Source organism: Pseudophryne corroboree, chromosome 1 (assembly GCF_028390025.1).
Source record: "Pseudophryne corroboree isolate aPseCor3 chromosome 1, aPseCor3.hap2, whole genome shotgun sequence".
Classification (NCBI taxonomy): domain Eukaryota; kingdom Metazoa; phylum Chordata; class Amphibia; order Anura; family Myobatrachidae; genus Pseudophryne; species Pseudophryne corroboree.
The window spans coordinates 1,234,451,231-1,234,473,759 of NC_086444.1; positions in this window are offsets into that span (position 1 = coordinate 1,234,451,231).

The window sequence follows — 22,529 nt, forward strand, 5'->3', positions numbered from 1 at the left end:
TTTGCAGTAGGATGACTGCTGTGATATTTCATCTTCCTCGCAAAGGACTGTTGAACAGTCAATTGCTTACTGGAAGTAGTACAAGTGGGCTTACGACTTCCCCTCTGGGATGACCATCGACTCCCAGCGGCAACAACAGCAGCGCCAGCAGCAGTAGGCGTTACACGCAAGGATGCATCGGAGGAATCCCAGGCAGGAAAGGACTCGTCAGACTTGCCAGTGACATGGCCTGCAGGACTATTGGCATTCCTGGGGAAGGAGGAAATTGACACTGAGGGAGTTGGTGGGGTGGTTTGCGTGAGCTTGGTTACAAGAGGAAGGGATTTACTGGTCAGTGGACTGCTTCCGCTGTCACCCAAAGTTTTTGAACTTGTCACTGACTTATTATGAATGCGCTGCAGGTGACGTATAAGGGAGGATGTTCCGAGGTGGTTAACGTCCTTACCCCTACTTATTACAGCTTGACAAAGGGAACACACGGCTTGACACCTGTTGTCCACATTTCTGGTGAAATACCTCCACACCGAAGAGCTGATTTTTTTGGTATTTTCACCTGGCATGTCAACGGCCATATTCCTCCCACGGACAACAGGTGTCTCCCCGGGTGCCTGACTTAAACAAACCACCTCACCATCAGAATCCTCCTGGTCAATTTCCTCCCCAGCGCCAGCAACACCCATATCCTCCTCATCCTGGTGTACTTCAACACTGACATCTTCAATCTGACTATCAGGAACTGGACTGCGGGTGCTCCTTCCAGCACTTGCAGGGGGCATGCAAATAGTGGAAGGCGCATGCTCTTCACGTCCAGTGTTGGGAAGGTCAGGCATCGCAAACGACACAATTGGACTCTCCTTGTGGATTTGGGATTTCAAAGAACGCACAGTTCTTTGCGGTGCTTTTGCCAGCTTGAGTCTTTTCAGTTTTCTAGCGAGAGGCTGAGTGCTTCCATCCTCATGTGAAGCTGAACCACTAGCCATGAACATAGGCCAGGGCCTCAGCCGTTCCTTGCCACTCCGTGTGGTAAATGGCATATTGGCAAGTTTACGCTTCTCCTCCGACAATTTTATTTTAGGTTTTGGAGTCCTTTTTTTTCTGATATTTGGTGTTTTGGATTTGACATGCTCTGTACTATGACATTGGGCATCGGCCTTGGCAGACGACGTTGCTGGCATTTCATCGTCTCGGCCATGACTAGTGGCAGCAGCTTCAGCACGAGGTGGAAGTGGATCTTGATCTTTCCCTAATTTTGGAACCTCAACTTTTTTGTTCTCCATATTTTATAGGCAGAACTAAAAGGCACCTCAGGTAAACAATGGAGATGGATGGATTGGATACTAGTATACAATTATGGAAGGACTGCCACGGTTAGGTGGTATAAAAAAACCACGGTTAGGTGGTATATATTATAATAATAATACAATTATGGATGGACGGACTGCCTGCCGACTGCCGACACAGAGGTAGCCACAGCCGTGAACTACCGCACTGTACACTGGTTGATAAAGAGATAGTAGTATACTCGTAACAACTAGTATGACACTATGACGACGGTATAAAGAATGAAAAAAAAACCACGGTTAGGTGGTATATATTATAATAATAATACAATTATGGATGGACGGACTGCCTGCCGACTGCCGACACAGAGGTAGCCACAGCCGTGAACTACCGCACTGTACACTGGTTGATAAAGAGATAGTAGTATACTCGTAACAACTAGTATGACACTATGACGACGGTATAAAGAATGAAAAAAAAACCACGGTTAGGTGGTATATATTATAATAATAATACAATTATGGATGGACGGACTGCCTGCCGACTGCCGACACAGAGGTAGCCACAGCCGTGAACTACCGCACTGTACACTGGTTGATAAAGAGATAGTAGTATACTCGTAACAACTAGTATGACACTATGACGACGGTATAAAGAATGAAAAAAAAACCACGGTTAGGTGGTATATATTATAATAATAATACAATTATGGATGGACGGACTGCCTGCCGACTGCCGACACAGAGGTAGCCACAGCCGTGAACTACCGCACTGTACACTGGTTGATAAAGAGATAGTAGTATACTCGTAACAACTAGTATGACACTATGACGACGGTATAAAGAATGCAAAAAAAACCACAGTTAGGTGGTATATATTATAATAATAATACAATTATGGATGGACGGACTGCCTGCCGACTGCCGACACAGAGGTAGCCACAGCCGTGAACTACCGCACTGTACACTGGTTGATAAAGAGATAGTAGTATACTCGTAACAACTAGTATGACACTATGACGACGGTATAAAGAATGAAAAAAAAACCACGGTTAGGTGGTATATATTATAATAATAATACAATTATGGATGGACGGACTGCCTGCCGACTGCCGACACAGAGGTAGCCACAGCCGTGAACTACCGCACTGTACACTGGTTGATAAAGAGATAGTAGTATACTCGTAACAACTAGTATGACACTATGACGACGGTATAAAGAATGCAAAAAAAACCACAGTTAGGTGGTATATATTATAATAATAATACAATTATGGATGGACGGACTGCCTGCCGACTGCCGACACAGAGGTAGCCACAGCCGTGAACTACCGCACTGTACACTGGTTGATAAAGAGATAGTAGTATACTCGTAACAACTAGTATGACACTATGACGACGGTATAAAGAATGAAAAAAAAACCACGGTTAGGTGGTATATATTATAATAATAATACAATTATGGATGGACGGACTGCCTGCCGACTGCCGACACAGAGGTAGCCACAGCCGTGAACTACCGCACTGTACACTGGTTGATAAAGAGATAGTAGTATACTCGTAACAACTAGTATGACACTATGACGACGGTATAAAGAATGCAAAAAAAACCACAGTTAGGTGGTATATATTATAATAATAATACAATTATGGATGGACGGACTGCCTGCCGACTGCCGACACAGAGGTAGCCACAGCCGTGAACTACCGCACTGTACACTGGTTGATAAAGAGATAGTAGTATACTCGTAACAACTAGTATGACACTATGACGACGGTATAAAGAATGAAAAAAAAACCACGGTTAGGTGGTATATATTATAATAATAATACAATTATGGATGGACGGACTGCCTGCCGACTGCCGACACAGAGGTAGCCACAGCCGTGAACTACCGCACTGTACACTGGTTGATAAAGAGATAGTAGTATACTCGTAACAACTAGTATGACACTATGACGACGGTATAAAGAATGAAAAAAAAACCACGGTTAGGTGGTATATATTATAATAATAATACAATTATGGATGGACGGACTGCCTGCCGACTGCCGACACAGAGGTAGCCACAGCCGTGAACTACCGCACTGTACACTGGTTGATAAAGAGATAGTAGTATACTCGTAACAACTAGTATGACACTATGACGACGGTATAAAGAATGAAAAAAAAACCACGGTTAGGTGGTATATATTATAATAATAATACAATTATGGATGGACGGACTGCCTGCCGACTGCCGACACAGAGGTAGCCACAGCCGTGAACTACCGCACTGTACACTGGTTGATAAAGAGATAGTAGTATACTCGTAACAACTAGTATGACACTATGACGACGGTATAAAGAATGCAAAAAAAACCACAGTTAGGTGGTATATATTATAATAATAATACAATTATGGATGGACGGACTGCCTGCCGACTGCCGACACAGAGGTAGCCACAGCCGTGAACTACCGCACTGTACACTGGTTGATAAAGAGATAGTAGTATACTCGTAACAACTAGTATGACACTATGACGACGGTATAAAGAATGAAAAAAAAACCACGGTTAGGTGGTATATATTATAATAATAATACAATTATGGATGGACGGACTGCCTGCCGACTGCCGACACAGAGGTAGCCACAGCCGTGAACTACCGCACTGTACACTGGTTGATAAAGAGATAGTAGTATACTCGTAACAACTAGTATGACACTATGACGACGGTATAAAGAATGCAAAAAAAACCACAGTTAGGTGGTATATATTATAATAATAATACAATTATGGATGGACGGACTGCCTGCCGACTGCCGACACAGAGGTAGCCACAGCCGTGAACTACCGCACTGTACACTGGTTGATAAAGAGATAGTAGTATACTCGTAACAACTAGTATGACACTATGACGGTATAAAGAATGAAAAAAAAACCACGGTTAGGTGGTATATATTATAATAATAATACAATTATGGATGGACGGACTGCCTGCCGACTGCCGACACAGAGGTAGCCACAGCCGTGAACTACCGCACTGTACACTGGTTGATAAAGAGATAGTAGTATACTCGTAACAATTAGGATGACACTATGACGGTATAAAGAATGAAAAAAAAACCACGGTTAGGTGGTAGGTATATAATAATAAATAATACAATTCTGGTCGGACGGACTGCCTGCCGTGTGCCGACACAGAGGTAGCCACAGCCGTGAACTACCGCACTGTACACTGGTTGATAAAGAGATAGTAGTATACTCGTAACAATTAGGATGACACTATGACGGTATAAAGAATGAAAAAAAAACCACGGTTAGGTGGTAGGTATATAATAATAAATAATACAATTCTGGTCGGACGGACTGCCTGCCGTGTGCCGACACAGAGGTAGCCACAGCCGTGAACTACCGCACTGTACACTGGTTGATAAAGAGATAGTAGTATACTCGTAACAATTAGGATGACACTATGACGGTATAAAGAATGAAAAAAAAACCACGGTTAGGTGGTAGGTATATAATAATAAATAATACAATTCTGGTCGGACGGACTGCCTGCCGTGTGCCGACACAGAGGTAGCCACAGCCGTGAACTACCGCACTGTACACTGGTTGATAAAGAGATAGTAGTATACTCGTAACAATTAGGATGACACTATGACGGTATAAAGAATGAAAAAAAAACCACGGTTAGGTGGTAGGTATATAATAATAAATAATACAATTCTGGTCGGACGGACTGCCTGCCGTGTGCCGACACAGAGGTAGCCACAGCCGTGAACTACCGCACTGTACACTGGTTGATAAAGAGATAGTAGTATACTCGTAACAATTAGGATGACACTATGACGGTATAAAGAATGAAAAAAAAACCACGGTTAGGTGGTAGGTATATAAATAATAAATAATACAATTCTGGTCGGACGGACTGCCTGCCGTGTGCCGACACAGAGGTAGCCACAGCCGTGAACTACCGCACTGTACTGTGTCTGCTGCTAATATAGACTGGTTGATATTTAAAGAGATATTAGTAGTATACAACAATACTATACTGGTGGTCAGGCACTGGTCACCACTCCTGCAGCAAAAGTGTGCACTGTTAATTAATATAATTGTACTCCTGGCTCCTGCTAACAACCTGCAGTGCTCCCCAGTCTCCCCCACAATTAATTATAAGCTTTTAATTTATACATTGATGACTGTGCAGCACACTGGGCTGAGCTGAGTGCACACAGACTGAGTCACACTGTGTGACTGACTGTGCTGTGTATCGTTTTTTTTTTCAGGCAGAGAACGGATATAGCAGAGAGAAGTGAACGGATATATTATATTAAATAAAAGTTAACTAGCAACTGCACTGGTCACTGACTGTGGTAAACTAACTCTGTCTGCGACTCTGCACAATCTCTCTCTATCTAATCTATCTATCTCTATTCTAATGGAGAGGACGCCAGACACGTCCTCTCCCTATCAATCTCAATGCACGAGTGAAAATGGCGGCGACGCGCGGCTCCTTATATAGAATCCGAGTCTCGCGATAGAATCCGAGCCTCGCGAGAATCCGACAGCGTCATGATGACGTTCGGGCGCGCTCGGGTTAACCGAGCAAGGCGGGAAGATCCGAGTCGCTCGGACCCGTGGAAAAAAAAGTGAAGTTCGTGCGGGTTCGGATTCAAAGAAACCGAACCCGCTCATCTCTAGTAATTTCTTTAAAAAAAAATGTGTTTAATAACTGACTGAATGTTCCTGTAACACTGACTGTCAGGATTCAGAGTTCCAACATTTAACATGTAGCGTGTAGTAAATTTGGTACAAATCGCCATTTCAGTGTTGATCCTACACTGCAAATGACAGCGTTTTTGGCACCGAAACAGTTTGCATCTGCAGAGGGGAAGTTTATTTTTGGGGGGAACTTTGGAGGCTGCAGAGGCTTTCCCAGGCACGTTTGTGCGTGTTTAGCTGGATCTCCGTACTGGGAAGTTAACTGGGGTCATGCTTGGCGGTTTTGTTCCTGAGCTAGTGCTCAGTTGTTGAGGTTGTAGCAAAGTGATGTTGTGGCTCAGGTTAGTCAGGGTTGCGTTCAGTTGGGTGGTTGCTGCAGTGTTATTTTCTATTATGCGGCTTGGGCTTTCAGTAATCATTTGGTTATTTTGAAGGATGTGTATGAAGTTTTGGTGTTGTCGGTGTTGCTTATCCAGGGTTCTTTGGAAAGTGTTAATCATTTGTATGTTGTCAGCACGCATTTGCTCCATAGTATTAGCCATATGACTGACTTGAACATTTAGTCGGCTGCTATTCCGACTTAATCTTGGAAGGTGATGGGGCAGACTTGCCAGAAATTGGCTTTGTCTGCACAGACACTCCAGATTATTTCCCTGTTGTGTTGCCCAACTGTCCCAAAATACCTGATCCTGTGTTTAAGCCTGTGGTGTTGTTGGCCTCATTTGTGGTGCAGGTGTACTTTGTGGTAGAGGCGTACTCACAGGTGGCGTGGTAGGTCGGGTTGGGTCTATTGGCTGGAGTTGAAGGATAAATGTTTCCTCCATTTCTGTGTGCTGCTGGGTATCCGGAGGCATGTTGTCAGCATCTGTATGTGGTTTAATGGGACAACATTTTAGTAATGTTATACATATATTTGCTGTTATGTTTCTTTATAGTTTTGTGTAGAACATGCATGATAATTTGTCCTTCAAATGTATTGTTTGACGTTTGCAACAAAACTCATTTTGCATTAATGCCAGGCCTATGTGCTGGTTTTTTGGTTGGCAAACACAAAAAAAAACAGGAATAAAAAGACACAACTTTGGGGTATATTTACTAAAATTCGTATTTTTCCGAATGAGGTTAAAGTTCAAACACGAATGAGATTGAAAGTGTAAATTTGCAACTTTTCGAATTTATTACGACTAATTTACTAAGATGTCGTATTCTGCATTTTCGTATCTACCGATGTCAATGTCATTCGTATTTTTTGGCAGTGTTTTATGGGAGTGAATTGTAAAACACTGCCCACTGTAAAACAATGAATCTCGGCCGGATCTGTGAGATCCGTGCTGGGCTTCATTGTGCACCTTTCGTAAACAATAAAACATTGCTAAAAAATGTTCGAGCCGGTCCTGGTTCCAAAAATACGGGGGACAAAAAGTGTAGGGGTCCCCCGTATTTCTGAAACCAGCACCGGGCTCCACTAGCCAGATACATAATGCCACAGCCGGGGGACACTTTTATATTGGTCCCTGCGGCCCTGGCATTAAATACCCAACTAGTCACCCCTGGCCGGGGTACCCTGGAGGAGTGGGGACCCCTTCAATCAAGGGGTCCCCCCCTCCAACCACCCAAGGGCCAGGGGTGAAGCCCGAGGCTGTCCACCCCATCCAAGTGCGGCGGATGGGGGGCTGATAGCCTTTTTGACAAAATGTGAATATTATTTTTAGTAGCAGTACTACAAGTCCCAGCAAGCCTCCCCCGCAAGCTGGTACTTGGAGAACCACAAGTACCAGCATGCGGAGGAAATCCAGGCCCGCTGGTACCTGTAGTAGTACTACTACTAAAAAAATACCCCAATAAAAACAGGACACACACACCTTGAAAGTAAAAGTTTATTACATACATCCACACCTCCAAACATACATACTTACCTATGTTCACACGAGGGTCGGTCCTCTTCTCAATGTAGAATCCATGGGGTACCTGTTGGAAAATTTATACTCACATAATCCAGTGTAGATCGGTCCTCATCTGTTCCATTTGTAATCCACGTACTTTGCAAAATAAAAAAAACAGACACCTGACCACGCACTGAAAGGGGCCCCATGTTTTCACATGGGACCCCTTTCCCCGACTGCTAGGAACCCCCCCCTGACTTTTGTCTAAGAGGGTTCCATCAGCCAATCAGGGAGCGTCACGTCGTGGCACCCTCCTGATTGGCTGTGTGCTCCTCTAGTGTCTGTCAGGCAGCACACGGCAGTGATAAAATGTAGCGCCTATGCGCTCCATTGTAACCAATGGTGGGAACTTTTTGGTCAGCGGTGAGGTTACTTTCGGTCAACCGCTGACCACAAAGTTCAGAAATACGGGGGACCCCTACGCTTTTTGTCCCCCGTATTTTTGGAACCAGGACCAGGCGTAGAGCCCGGTGCTGGTTGATTAAATATGGGGGAACCCCTGTCACTTTTCCCCCCATATTTTTTCAACCAGGACTGGCTCAAAGAGCCCGAGGCTGGTTTTGCTTAGGAGGGGGGACACTTTCCCACCCCTTCCCACTGATAAACATGCACGGATCTCATGGATTTTCATGGTAGTGTTTGGCTATTGCCGGCAGTGTTTGTGAATTACACTTTTTAGTAAATTACCAAGTTCTACCAAATAACAGGCATATTGGACCGATGGTGTATTCATTCGTAATTTTTTTCTTGCACTTCCAAAAAAATACGAATGCCCTCATCACTGCCGTGATTTGAGTTTAGTAAATTCCCGAGATGACACTTTGAAGAAAAAACACCATCTCGGTCAAAATTGGGACCTTAGTAAATATACCCTATTGTCCTGAAAAGCAACAACAAATACCCCTTTTCAAAATTCAGAACATGTGTCCCCAAATTCATAGCACCACAAAAAAACTAACAACAACATTTTCCAAAACACCCAGAGTACCCCCCTCCAAAAAAAAACTCCCACATACATTTCACCGTAACAAACACATTTACTATGCTACGATAAAGGCTTTGTGCCCCATGAGCCACACTAAAAACACAAAACAAGGGGGTAATTCCAAATTGATCGCAGCAGGAATTTTGTTAGCAGTTGGGCAAAACCATGTGTACTGCGGTTGTGGCAGATGTAACATGTGCAGAGAGAGTTAGATTTGGGTGGGGTTTGTTCAGACTGAAATCTAAATTGCAGTGTAAAAATAAAGCAGCCAGTATTTACCCTGCACAGAAATAAAATAACCCACCCAAATCTAACTCTTTCTGCACATGTTATATCTGCCTCCCCTGCAGTGCACATGGTTTTGCCCAACTGCTAACAAAATTCCTGCTGCGATCAACTTGGAATTACCCCCTAAGTACTTTAACATTCTACATAAACAAGCAAAGGCAGTAATGTTATTCATACATCCAAAAGCAACATAAAGGGTGGGATGTACTAAGCGGAAAATGCTGTAAACTCCCTGTTTACTGCATTTTCCGGATGTACTAACCCCCGGCTGGCAGGACAGCGCCGCGGCGGGGTACGCCAGCTTTAGCCTATGGGCTTCTCTCCGCGGCGCTGTGTGAGGGATCCCATCGGATCCCTCCCAGCATGCCCAGCAGCCGCCCCCGTCACCCCGCGCATGCGCAGACTGACTCCAGGGGCCGAATCCCAGAAGTCAGGCTGCCGCAGCGCATCGCGGAGGACAGCTCTTATCAGAAGAACTGTCCTCCGCAATGCTGAACACATATGTTAGTACATATGCGATCAGCATCGTGGCGCAGGGCGGCGATGGGCGACGATGTACATTAGTACATCCCGCCCAAAATGTTTTAACACCAATATGGCTAGGTACAACAATACCAACTACTAACCACACAACCATCAGGTGAAAACCAGTCTGCAAAACACTAAATAGAAGATGTGTTTTTTTTCAAAGGCAAAAATGCATATTTAAATGCACAATAAAAAGTCCTATAAAAACTCACCATCCAGCCTAGGACGATCTGAATCACGAACATAAGTCGCCCTGACCCCTTCAGGAGGAATTAGGCTCCTCACAGGCTCCTCCCACTCCCAATAGGTCGCAATAAAGGGATGGCCTCCCCCGGTTTATCTTGCAGACTTTACCTCCTTCGCCATCTTCTCCTTGACACGGCGCTTGTTGTTGTAAAACCTCTTGCGACACGTGTCTTCGGTCCTCTTCACCACACCCTCACTGTCGACTGACACAACCACTTTCCCCCACAAGACACTTTTCTGGCGAGATGGGACCTTGGCTGCATCACGCCCAAACAGCTGGCGATGATGGCGCATCAGCTCACGCACCAAAGCCACATTCTCTGAAAAACTGAATTTCACAGCAGCAACCTCACCCTCCTCCCTCTCACTCACCCCCTCCACCTCACTCACCTCCTCCACCTCACTCACCTCCACCTCACTCACCTCCCCCACCTCACTCACCTCCTCCACCTCACTCACCTCCCCCACCCCACTCACCTCCTCCACCTCACTCACCTCCTCCCCCTCACTAACCTCCCCCCCCTCACTAACCTCCTCCACCTCACTCACCTCCCCCACCCCACTCACCTCCTCCACCTCACTCACCTCCCCCACCCCACTCACCTCCTCCACCTCACTCACCTCCCCCACCCCACTCACCTCCTCCACCTCACTCACCTCCTCCCCCTCACTCACCTCCTCCACCTCACTCACCTCCCCTGCTCCACTCACCTCCTCCCCCTCACTAACCTCCTCCACCTCACTCACCTCCTCCACCTCACTCACCTCCCCTACCACACTCACCTCCTCCCCCTCACTAACCTCCTCCACCTCACTCACCTCCTCCACCTCACTCACCTCCTCCCCCTCACTAACCTCCTCCCCCTCACTAACCTCCCCCACCTCACTCACCTCCTCCACCTCACTCACCTCCTCCCCCTCACTAACCTCCTCCCCCTCACTAACCTCCCCCACCTCACTCACCTCCTCCACCTCACTCACCTCCCCCACCCCACTCACCTCCTCCACCTTACTCACCTCCTCCCCCTCACTAACCTCCTCCACCTCACTCACCTCCTCCACCTCACTCACCTCCTCCACCTCACTCACCTCCCCTACTCACCTCCTCCACCTCACTCACCTCCTCCACCTCACTCACCTCCTCCACCTCACTCACGTCCTCCCCCTCACTAACCTCCTCCCCCTCACTAACCTCCTCTACCTCACTAACCTCCTCCACCTCACTCACCTCCTCCACCTCACTTACCTCCTCCACCTCACTCACCTCCCCCACTCACCTCCTCCACCTCACTCACCTCCTCCACCTCACCCACCTACCCTACCTCACTCACCTCCTCCCCGTCACTCACATCCTCCCTCTCACTCATCTACTACTTACAGACACAATACAGCACTCAGCAATCGATGTACCACTCCAAAGCCACTAACCAACTCTCCAACACCACAGACCACTAACTCTCACCTCTCCACTAGCCAAACCCATGAGGTGCGGCCAGTTTGGGGAGTTTTTATACTACTGAGCACTCCTCCATCAGAAATACAACCAATCACGTTCAAGTGACAAAAACTAAAGTCATAGTAAATGCAGCCGTGAAGTACAAAAAACACTGCCGCAAATGCAAACTATGAAATCGTAAAAAAAACAAACATATCTTCAGCCGCAAAACTACAAATCAGCTGCATTTTGATGGGGAAAAAAATGAATGACAGCGACATCAGAAATCACGAACAACTTCAACACGGCAGCTTAGTAAATTACATGTAAAAAAAAAAAGTTGCAAAAAAATACGACCGATACAAATTGAGATGAATCTTCCCACAAAACCACTGCAAATACGATTCTTAGTAAATATACCCATATGTGCTCCTTGTAGGTTACAGAATCCAAAGCAGCGAATAATGGCCCTCATTCCGAGTCGTTCGCTCGTTCTTTTTCATCGCATCGCAATGAAAATCCGCTTAGTACGCATGCTCAATGTTCGCACTGCGACTGCGCCAAGTTATTTTGCTAAGAAGAAAGTATTTTTACTCACGGCTTTTTCTTCGCTCTGGCGATCGTAGTGTGATTGACAGGAAATGGGTGTTACTGGGTGGAAACACGGCGTTTTATGGGCGTGTGGATGAAAACGCTACCGTTTCCAGAAAAAACGCAGGAGTGGCTGGAGAAACGGAGGAGTGGCTGGGCGAACGCTGGGTGTGTTTGTGACGTCAAACCAGGAACGACAAGCACTGAAATGATCGCACAGGCAGAGTAAGGTTGAAGTTACTCAGAAACTGCAAAGTAGTTTGTAATCGCAATATTGCGAATACATCGGTCGCAAATTTAAGAAGCTAAGATACACTCCCAGTAGGCGGCGGCTTAGCGTGTGTAACTCTGCTAAATTCGCCTTGCGACCGATCAACTCGGAATGAGGGCCAATGTACATTATTATTCACAAAATTAAGTGTGCTCTTTATAGTTCATACGTTTCCTCATAGAAACCTGTAATGATGACATCAGGACTCATCGCCTGTGTAGATATGATTTAGAGTTGGGATGTTTTATGAATAAAATATATAATAAAGTGAAATGTGTTTTTCTTCACAGTGTTCGCTTTAGAGAATATCAGCAGCTCCAAGCTTTATTATTGGCCATTGATGAGATCAACAGTGACCCGGATATTCTGCCCAATGTAACGCTGGGGTATCATGTGTACGACTCCTGTGGATATATAATGAAAGTTATAAAGGATGTTCTGCAGATACTGTCTGGACACACAATGACAGCCCCTAATTATGCCTGCATGGAGCACGATAAGATGGTCGGTTTTATTGGAGATCTGGAGTCTGTCACTACGCTTCCTATGGCACAATTGCTGAATATGTATGGCTATACACAGGTAATTGCTGTCTACATATTTATCTGCAACATACAGGAAATAGAAGATACACCTTTCTGCACCTAATGTAACATTAAATGACCATAACCAGATAACACAAGGAGCTGTAACACAATGCTTCGGATGAGGAAGATTACAGAGAGAGGGTTTGGTTTACAGTTGGAAACAAAGTATGCCCCAGTAACAGTATGTCCCAGTAACAGTATGTCCCAGTAACAGTATGTTCCAGTAGTAGTATGCACCAGTAACAGTATGTCCCGGTAACAGTATGCACTAGTAAACGTATGCACCAGTAACAGTATGCACCAGTAACAGTATGTCCCAGTAACAGTATGCACCAGTAACAGTATGTACCAGTAACAGTATGTCCCGGTAACAGTATGCCCCAGTAACAGTATGTCCCAGTAACAGTATGTCCCAGTAACAGTATGTCCCAGCAACAGTATGCACTAGTAACAGTATGTACCAGTAACAGTATGTCCCAGAAACAGTACAGTATGTCCCAGTAACATTATGTCCCAGCAACAGTATGCACTAGTAACAGTATGCACCAGTAACAGTATGTCCCAGTAACAGTATGTCCCAGCAACAGTATGCACTAGTAACAGTATGCACCAGTAACAGTATGTCCCAGTAACAGTACAGTATGTCCCAGTAACAGTATGTCCCAGTAACAGTATGCACCAGTAACAGTATGTCCCAGTAACAGTATGTCCCAGTAACAGTACAGTATGTCCCAGTAACAGCATGCCCCATTAACAGTATACCACAGTAACAGTATGCACTAGTAACAGTATGCACCAGTAACAGTACAGTATGTCCCAGTAACAGTATGTCCCAGCAACAGTATGCACTAGTAACAGTATGCACCAGTAACACTATGACCCAGTAACAGTATGTCCCAGTAACAGTATGCACCAGTAACAGTATGCCCTAGAACAGTACAAAATATCCCAGTAACAGTATGTCCCAGCAACAGCATGCACTAGTAACAGTATGCACCAGTAACAGTATGTCCCAGTAACAATATGTCACAGTAACAGTATGCCCCAGAAACAGTTTGCCCCAGTAACAGTATGCACCAGTAACAGTATGCACTAGTAACAGTTTGCCCCAGTAACAGTATGTCCCAGCAATAGTATGCACTAGTAACAGTATGCACCAGTAACAGTATGCCCCAGTAACAGTATGTCCCAATAACAGTATGCACCAGTAACAGTATGCCCCAGTAACAGTATGTCCCAGTAACAGTATGTCCCAGTAACAGTATGTAACAGTAACAGTATGCCCCAGTAACAGTATGCCCCAGTAACAGTATGCCCCAGTAACAGTATGCCCCAGTAACAGTATGCACCAGTAACAGTATGCCCCAGAAACAGTATGCCCCAGTAAGAGTATGTCCCAGTAACAGTATGCACCAGTAACAGTATGCCCCAGTAACAGTATGCCCCAGTAAGAGTATGTCCCAGTAACTGTATGCACTAGTAACAGTATGCCCCAGTAACAGTATGTCCCAGTAACAGTATGTCCCAGTAACAGTATGCACTAGTAACAGTATGTCCCAGTAGCACAGTAGTACAGTATGTCCCAGTAACAGTATGTCCCAGTAACAGTATGCCCCAGTAACAGTATGCCAAAGTAGCACAGTAGTACAGTATGCCCCAGTAACAGTATGTCCCAGAAACAGTATGCACCAGTAACAGTATGCCCCAGTAGCACAGTAGTACAGGATGTCCCAGTAATAACAGTATGCCCCAGTAGTACAGTAGTACAGTATGTCCCAGTAACAGTATGTGCCATTAACAGTATGTCCCATTAACAGTATGTCCCAGTAACAGTATGCACCAGTAACAGTATGCCCCAGAAACAGTATGCCCCAGTAAGAGTATGTCCCAGTAACAGTATGCACCAGTAACAGTATGCCCCAGTAACAGTATGCCCCAGTAAGAGTATGTCCCAGTAACTGTATGCACTAGTAACAGTATGCCCCAGTAACAGTATGTCCCAGTAACAGTATGTCCCAGTAACAGTATGCACTAGTAACAGTATGTCCCAGTAGCACAGTAGTACAGTATGTCCCAGTAACAGTATGTCCCAGTAACAGTATGCCCCAGTAACAGTATGCCAAAGTAGCACAGTAGTACAGTATGCCCCAGTAACAGTATGTCCCAGAAACAGTATGCACCAGTAACAGTATGCCCCAGTAGCACAGTAGTACAGGATGTCCCAGTAATAACAGTATGCCCCAGTAGTACAGTAGTACAGTATGTCCCAGTAACAGTATGTGCCATTAACAGTATGTCCCATTAACAGTATGTCCCAGTAACAGTATGCACCAGTAACAGTATGCCCCAGTAGCACAGTAGTACAGTATGTCCCGTTAACAGTATGTCGCAGTAACAGTATGTCCCAGTAATAACCGTATGCCCCATTAACAGTATGTCCCATTAACAGTATGTCCCAGTAACAATATGCACCAGTAACAGTATGCCCCACAAGCACAGTAGTACAGTATGTCCCAGTAACAGAATGTTCCAGTAACAGTATGTCCAAGTAACAGTATGAACCAGTAACAGTATGCCCAAGTAGCACTGTAGTACAGTATGCCCCAGTAACAGTATGTTCCAGTAACAGTATGCACCAGTAACAGTATGCCCCAGTAGCACAGTAGTACAGTATGCCCCAGTAACAGTATGTCCCAGTAACAGTATGTCCATTAACAGTATGCACTAGTAACAAAACAGTATGCCCCAGTAGCACAGTAGTACAGTATGTCCCAGTAACAGGATGTCCCAGTAACAGTATGCACCAGTAACAGTATTCCCCAGTAGCACAGTAGTACAGTATGTCCCAGTAACAGAATGTTCCAGTAACAGTATGAACCAGTAACAGGATGTCCCAGTAACAGTATGCAACAGTAACAGTATAAACCAGTAACAGTATGTCCCAGTAACAGTAGGCACCAGTAACAGTATGCACCAGTAGCACAGTAGTACAGTATGCCCCAGTAACAGTATGTCCCAGTAACAGTATGCCCCAGTAGCACATTAGTACAGTATGTCCCAGTAACAGAATGTCCCAGTAACAGTATGCCCCATTAACAGTATGTCCCAGTAACAGTATGCACTAGTAACAGTATGCCCCAGTAGCACAGTAGTACAGTATGTCCCAGTAACAATATGTCCCAGTAACAGTATGCACTAGTAACAGTATGCCCCAGTAGCACAGTAGTACAGTATGCCCCAGTAACAGTATGTCCCAGTAACAGTATGCCCCAGTAACAGTATGTCCCAGAAACAGTATGCACCAGTAACAGTATGCCCCAGTAGCACAGTAGTACAGTATGTCCTAGTAATAACAGTGTGCCCCAGTAGTACAGTATGTCGCAGTAATAACCATATGCCCCATTAACAGTATGTCCCATTAACAGTATGTCCCAGTAACAGTATGCCCCAGTAACAGTATGTCCCAGTAACAGTATGTCGCAGTAATAGTATGCACCAGTAACAGTATGCCCCAGTAGCACAGTAGTACAGTATGTCCCTGTAACAGAATGTTCCAGTAAGAGTATGTCCCAGCAACAGTATGAACCAGTAACAGTATGCCCAAGTAGCACTGTAGTACAGTATGCCCCAGTAACAGTATGTACCAGAAACCGTATGTCCCAGTAACAGTATGCACCAGTAACAGTATGCTCCAGTAGCACAATAGTACAGTATGCCCCAGTAACAGTATGCCCCAGTAACCGTATGTCCCAGTAACAGTATGCACCAGTAACAGTATGCTCCAGTAGCACATTGGTACAGTATGTCCCAGTAATAGAATGTCCCAGTAACAGTATGTCCCAGTAACAGTATGTGCCAGTAACAGTATGTCCCAGTAACAGTATGAACCAGTACCAGTATGCCCAAGTAGCACTGTAGTACAGTATGCCCCATTAACAGTATGTCCCAGTAACAGTATGCACTTGTAACAGTATGCCCCAGTAGCACAGTAATACAGTATGTCCCAGTAACAGTATGTCCCAGTAACAGTATGCACCAGTAACAGTATGCCCCAGTAGCACATTAATACATTATGTCCCAGTAACAGAATGTCCCAGTAACAGTATGTACCAGTAACAGTATGAACCAGTAACTGTATGCCCAAGTAGCACTGTAGTACAGTATGCCCCAGTAACAGTATGTCCCAGTAACAGTATGCACCAGTAACGGTATGCCCCAAAAGCACATTAGTACAGTATGTACCAGTAACAGTATGTCCCAGTAACAGTATGCACCAGTAACAGTATGCCCCAGTAGCACAGTAGTACAGTATGTCCCAGTAACAATATGTACCAGTAACAGTATGCCCCAGTAGCACAGTATTCACCGGTAACAGTATGCCCCAGTACCACAGTAATACAGTATGCCCCAGCATATCCCCACCTCTCTGACAGCAACACATACATGCCTCACTGACAGCAGCACATCCCTGCCTCACTGACAGCATCACATCCCCACCTCACTGACAGCAGCACATACCTGCATCACTGACAGCAGCACATCCCTGCCTCACTGACAGCATCACATCCCCACCTCACTGACAGCAGCACATACCTGCATCACTGACAGCAACACATCCCTAACTCACTAACTACAGCACATCCTACCTCACTGACCGCAGCACATCCCCGCCTCACAGACAGCAGCACATACTTGCATCACTGACAGCAGCACACCCCCACCTCACTAACTACAGCACATCCTACCTCACTGACAGCAGCACATCACCGTCTCACTGACGGCAGCACATCCCTGTCTCACTGACAGCAACACATCACCACCTCCTTTACAGCAGCACATACCTGCATCACTGACAGCAACACTTTCCTGCATTATTGACAGCAGCATATACCCATATCACTGACAGCAGCACATCCCCGCCTCACTGACAGCAGCATATACTTGCATCACTGACAGCAGCACATCACAATCCTCCTTTACAGGATCACATTCCTGGATAACTGACAGCATATAATTACCAGTAATTTATCAAGACAATACAGAACTGTATCGCCAATAATTTTTTCTAGCACCATTTTATGAATATGACACTCCACAACTGTTGCAGAACCTGTCTTAAGGTTCCCTAAAAACTAAAATCACTGTTTTGCAATATACAATACCTTTGACTTTACAATATTTAGACTCGATAGCAGGATTATACCACAAAAAATCTGACATGTCATTTAAAAATAAAACCACATTTTTCCTTGCAAAAGTGAAACGAAAACTTATAACATTATCAGCGCACACAGAAAACTAATGAATGTTTTTCAAACACCAAATGATCTAATATTGCTTACATAAGCAGATGAACAGACCAAAGGACTGTATACAAGTACTGACAGAGTAACCAAGTTGATATATAGTGATCAATCTTTAGATTACTCACCCGGGTATGTCAGTAGTTGCATATGCCCAGCAGTTGTGTCATCATCTGATGTCGGTAACTGTCATCGATCCCGGAACAATCCTCCTTCTATCAAGTCCCTTCAACTGTCTGTCCGATATCGATTGTTTACCAATCGATGTTTGAATCCCAGAAAGCAGGCAACATACAGGGTTATGTCGGCAAGATGAGACTGAAGCCTGTTTAATCAGCAGGGCATTGTATAGCAAAAGGGTACTTGCATGAACACTTGATAAATGTCACATATTAAAACAATAATGCATCTCTTCTCAGAACTCCTCTCTAGCTGACACCCTCCTTTGTGTCCTTCACAAGAAGTCTAAACATAGAGAAAACTGTCTCATAACATATTTTCAAGACGATAGCTATTACCTTGCTTCCCACAAAATGTACTAACTGTGAAATGTCAGCTTTATTATGATTTCTTAGCATAGCATACATCTTATTCACTACATCATGGCTGCTACTTAACAAAATGGCTGATAGCTGCTTAAGCTCAATACATCTCTCTCACCACCATGCTGGGAAATGCCGGTTGCCCACTGAGATTGTGTTACTAGCAGACACCCAGCTCCCTCCCCACAGCGGCAGCTGGGGCAAGAGCTCACTTCTCAGCTCCAGCTTCAGGCTCTGGCATTGTGCAGCTGTGTGCTATGGGGGCATAACTATGGATGCCAAACTACAGGGGGCTGAATTACTGAGGGCATAACTACTGGCAGCGTAACTACTAGCGGCATAATAAAGGAGGCATTACCATTGGGGGATAAACTACAGGGGACATTACCACTGGGGTACAAACTACTGGGGACATAACTATGGGAGCATTACCACTGGGGGCTAAACTACTGGAAGCATAACTACTGGGGGCATTACTACAGGGGCATTACTGTTGGGGCAATACTACACAGGGGCTTTATCACTAAGGGCATTACTACTGGGGGCACTACTAATGAGGGCATTCTATAAGGGGGCACTTCATAAGGGGCATCACTCCTGGGTAAATAAGAGGCACTACATAAGGGGCTTCACTCCTGGGGAAATAAGAGGCACTGAATAAGGGGCATCACTACTGGGTAAATAAGAGGCACTACATAAGGGGCATCACTCCTGGGTAAATAAGGGGCACTACTACAGTGGACATTGCATAAAGGGTGCTACTGCTGTGGGCATTATGTGTATTAGGGGTGCTACTACTGTGGGCATTATGTGTATTAGGGGTGATACTACTGTGGGCATTATGTGTATTAGGGATGCTACTACTGTGGGCATTATGTGTATTAGGGATGCTACTACTGTGGGCATTATGTGTATTAGGGGTGCTACTACTGTGGGCATTATGAGTATTAGGGGTGCTACTGCTGTGGGCATTATGTGTATTAGGGGTGCTACTGCTGTGGGCATTATGTGTATTAGGGGTGCTACTACTGTGGGCATTATGTGTATTAGGGGTGCTACTACTATGGGCATTAAGTGTATTAGGGGTGCTACTGTTGTGGGCATTATGTGTATTAGGGGTGCTACTGCTGTGGGCATTATGTGAATTAGGGGTGCTACTGCTGTGGGCATTATGTGTATTAGGGGTGCTACTACTGTGGGCATTATGTGTATTAGGGGTGCTACTACTGTGGGCATTATGTGTATTAGGGGTGCTACTACTGTGGGCATTATGTGTATTAGGGGTGCTACTACTGTGGGCATTATGTGTATTAGGGGTGCTACTACTGTGGGCATTATGTGTATTAGGGGTGCTACTACTGTGGGCATTATGTGTATTAGGGGTGCTACTACTTTGGGCATTATGTGTATTAGGGGTGCTACTACTGTGGGCATTATGTGTATTAGGGGTGCTACTGTTGTGGGCATTATGTGTATTAGGGGTGCTACTGCTGTGGGCATTATGTGTATTAGGGGTGCTACTGCTGTGGGCATTATGTGTATTAGGGGTGCTACTACTGTGGGCATTATGTGTATTAGGGGTGCTACTACTGTGGGCATTATGTGTATTAGGGGTGCTACTACTGTGGGCATTATGTGTATTAGGGGTGCTACTACTGTGGGCATTATGTGTATTAGGGGTGCTACTACTGTGGGCATTATGTGTATTAGGGGTGCTACTACTGTGGGCATTATGTGTATTAGGGGTGCTACTGTTGTGGGCATTATGTGTATTAGGGGTGCTACTGCTGTGGGCATTATGTGAATTAGGGGTGCTACTGCTGTGGGCATTATGTGTATTAGGGGTGCTACTACTGTGGGCATTATGTGTATTAGGGGTGCTACTACTGTGGGCATTATGTGTATTAGGGGTGCTACTACTGTGGGCATTATGTGTATTAGGGGTGCTACTACTGTGGGCATTATGTGTATTAGGGGTGCTACTACTGTGGGCATTATGTGTATTAGGGGTGCTACTACTGTGGGCATTATGTGTATTAGGGGTGCTACTACTGAGGGCATTATGTGTATTAGGGGTGCTACTACTGTGGGCATTATGTGTATTAGGGGTGCTACTACTGTGGGCATTATGTGTATTAGGGGTGCTACTACTGTGGGCATTATGTGTATTAGGGGTGCTACTACTGTGGGCATTATGTTTATAAGGGGTGCTACTGCTGTGAGCATTATGTGTAATAGGGGTGCTACTACTGTGGGCATTAGGTGTATTAGGGGTGCTACTACTGTGGGCATTATGTGTATTAGGGGTGCTACTACTGTGGGCATTATGTCTATTAGGGGTGCTACTACTGTGGGCATTATGTGTATTAGGGGTGCTACTACTGTGGGCATTATGTGTATTAGGGGTGCTACTACTGTGGGCATTATGTGTATTAGGGGTGCTACTACTGTGGGCATTATGTGTATTAGGGGTGCTACTACTGTGGGCATTATGTGTATTAGGGGTGCTACTACTGTGGGCATTGTGTGTATTAGGGGTGCTACTACTGTAGGCATTATGTGTATTAGGGGTGCTACTGCTGTGGGCATTATGTGTATTAGGGGTGCTACTACTGTGGGCATTATGTGTATTAGGGGTGATACTACTGTGGGCATTATGTGTATTAGGGGTGCTACTACTGTGGGCATTATGTGTATTAGGGGTGCTACTACTGTGGGCCTTATGTGTATTAGGGGTGCTACTACTGTGGGCATTGTGTGTATTAGGGGTGCTACTACTGTGGGCATTATGTGTATAAGGGGTGCCACTACTGCGGGCATTATGTGTATAAGGGGTGCCACTACTGTGGGCATTATGTGTATTAGGGGTGCTACTACTGTGGGCATTGTGTGTATTAGGGGTGTTACTACTGTGGGCATTATGTGTATTAGGGGTGCTACTACTGTGGGCATTATGTGTATTAGGGGTGCTACTACTGTGGGCATTATGTGTATTAGGGGTGCTACTACTGTGGGCATTATGTGTATTTGGGGTGCTACTACTGTGGGCATTGTGTGTATTAGGGGTGCTATTACTGTGGGCATTATGTGTATTAGGGGTGCTACTACTGCGGACATTATGTGTATAAGGGGTGCCACTACTGCGGGCATTATGTGTATAAGGGGTGCTACTACTGTGGGCATTATGTGTATTAGGGGTGCTACTACTGTGGGCATTGTGTGTATTAGGGGTGCTATTACTGTGGGCATTATGTGTATAAGGGGTGTTACTACTGTGGGCATTGTGTGTATTAGGGGTGCTACTACTGTGGGTATTATGTGTATTAGGGGTGCTACTACTGTGGGCATTATGTGTATTAGTGGTGCTACTACTGTGATATTTGTGTATAAGTGGCACTAATGTGCGTAATAATATGAATAAGGGACACTACTATGTTTTGTGATGTGAATAAGATTGTGCCACTCTGTACGCAATCCCTTTATTATATGGGCACCGGGGTAATGAGTTTCCTCACCTCTCTAGGACCACTTTAAGCACTGTATCTATGTATCTGTCAATCTATCATCTACAGTATATATCGTCTATCATCTATCTTTCTTTCTATCTATCTATCTATCTATCTATCTATCTATCTATCTGTCTATGTCTGTCTATCTCTCATCTATCTAATATTTTTTCTGTCTATTATTATTTATTATTATTATTATTATTATGATTATTATTATTATTATTATCCTTCATTTATATGGCACCACAAGGGTTCCGCGGCGCCCAATAACAGAGTACATAAACGAATAATAAAAAAACAGGAATACAGCG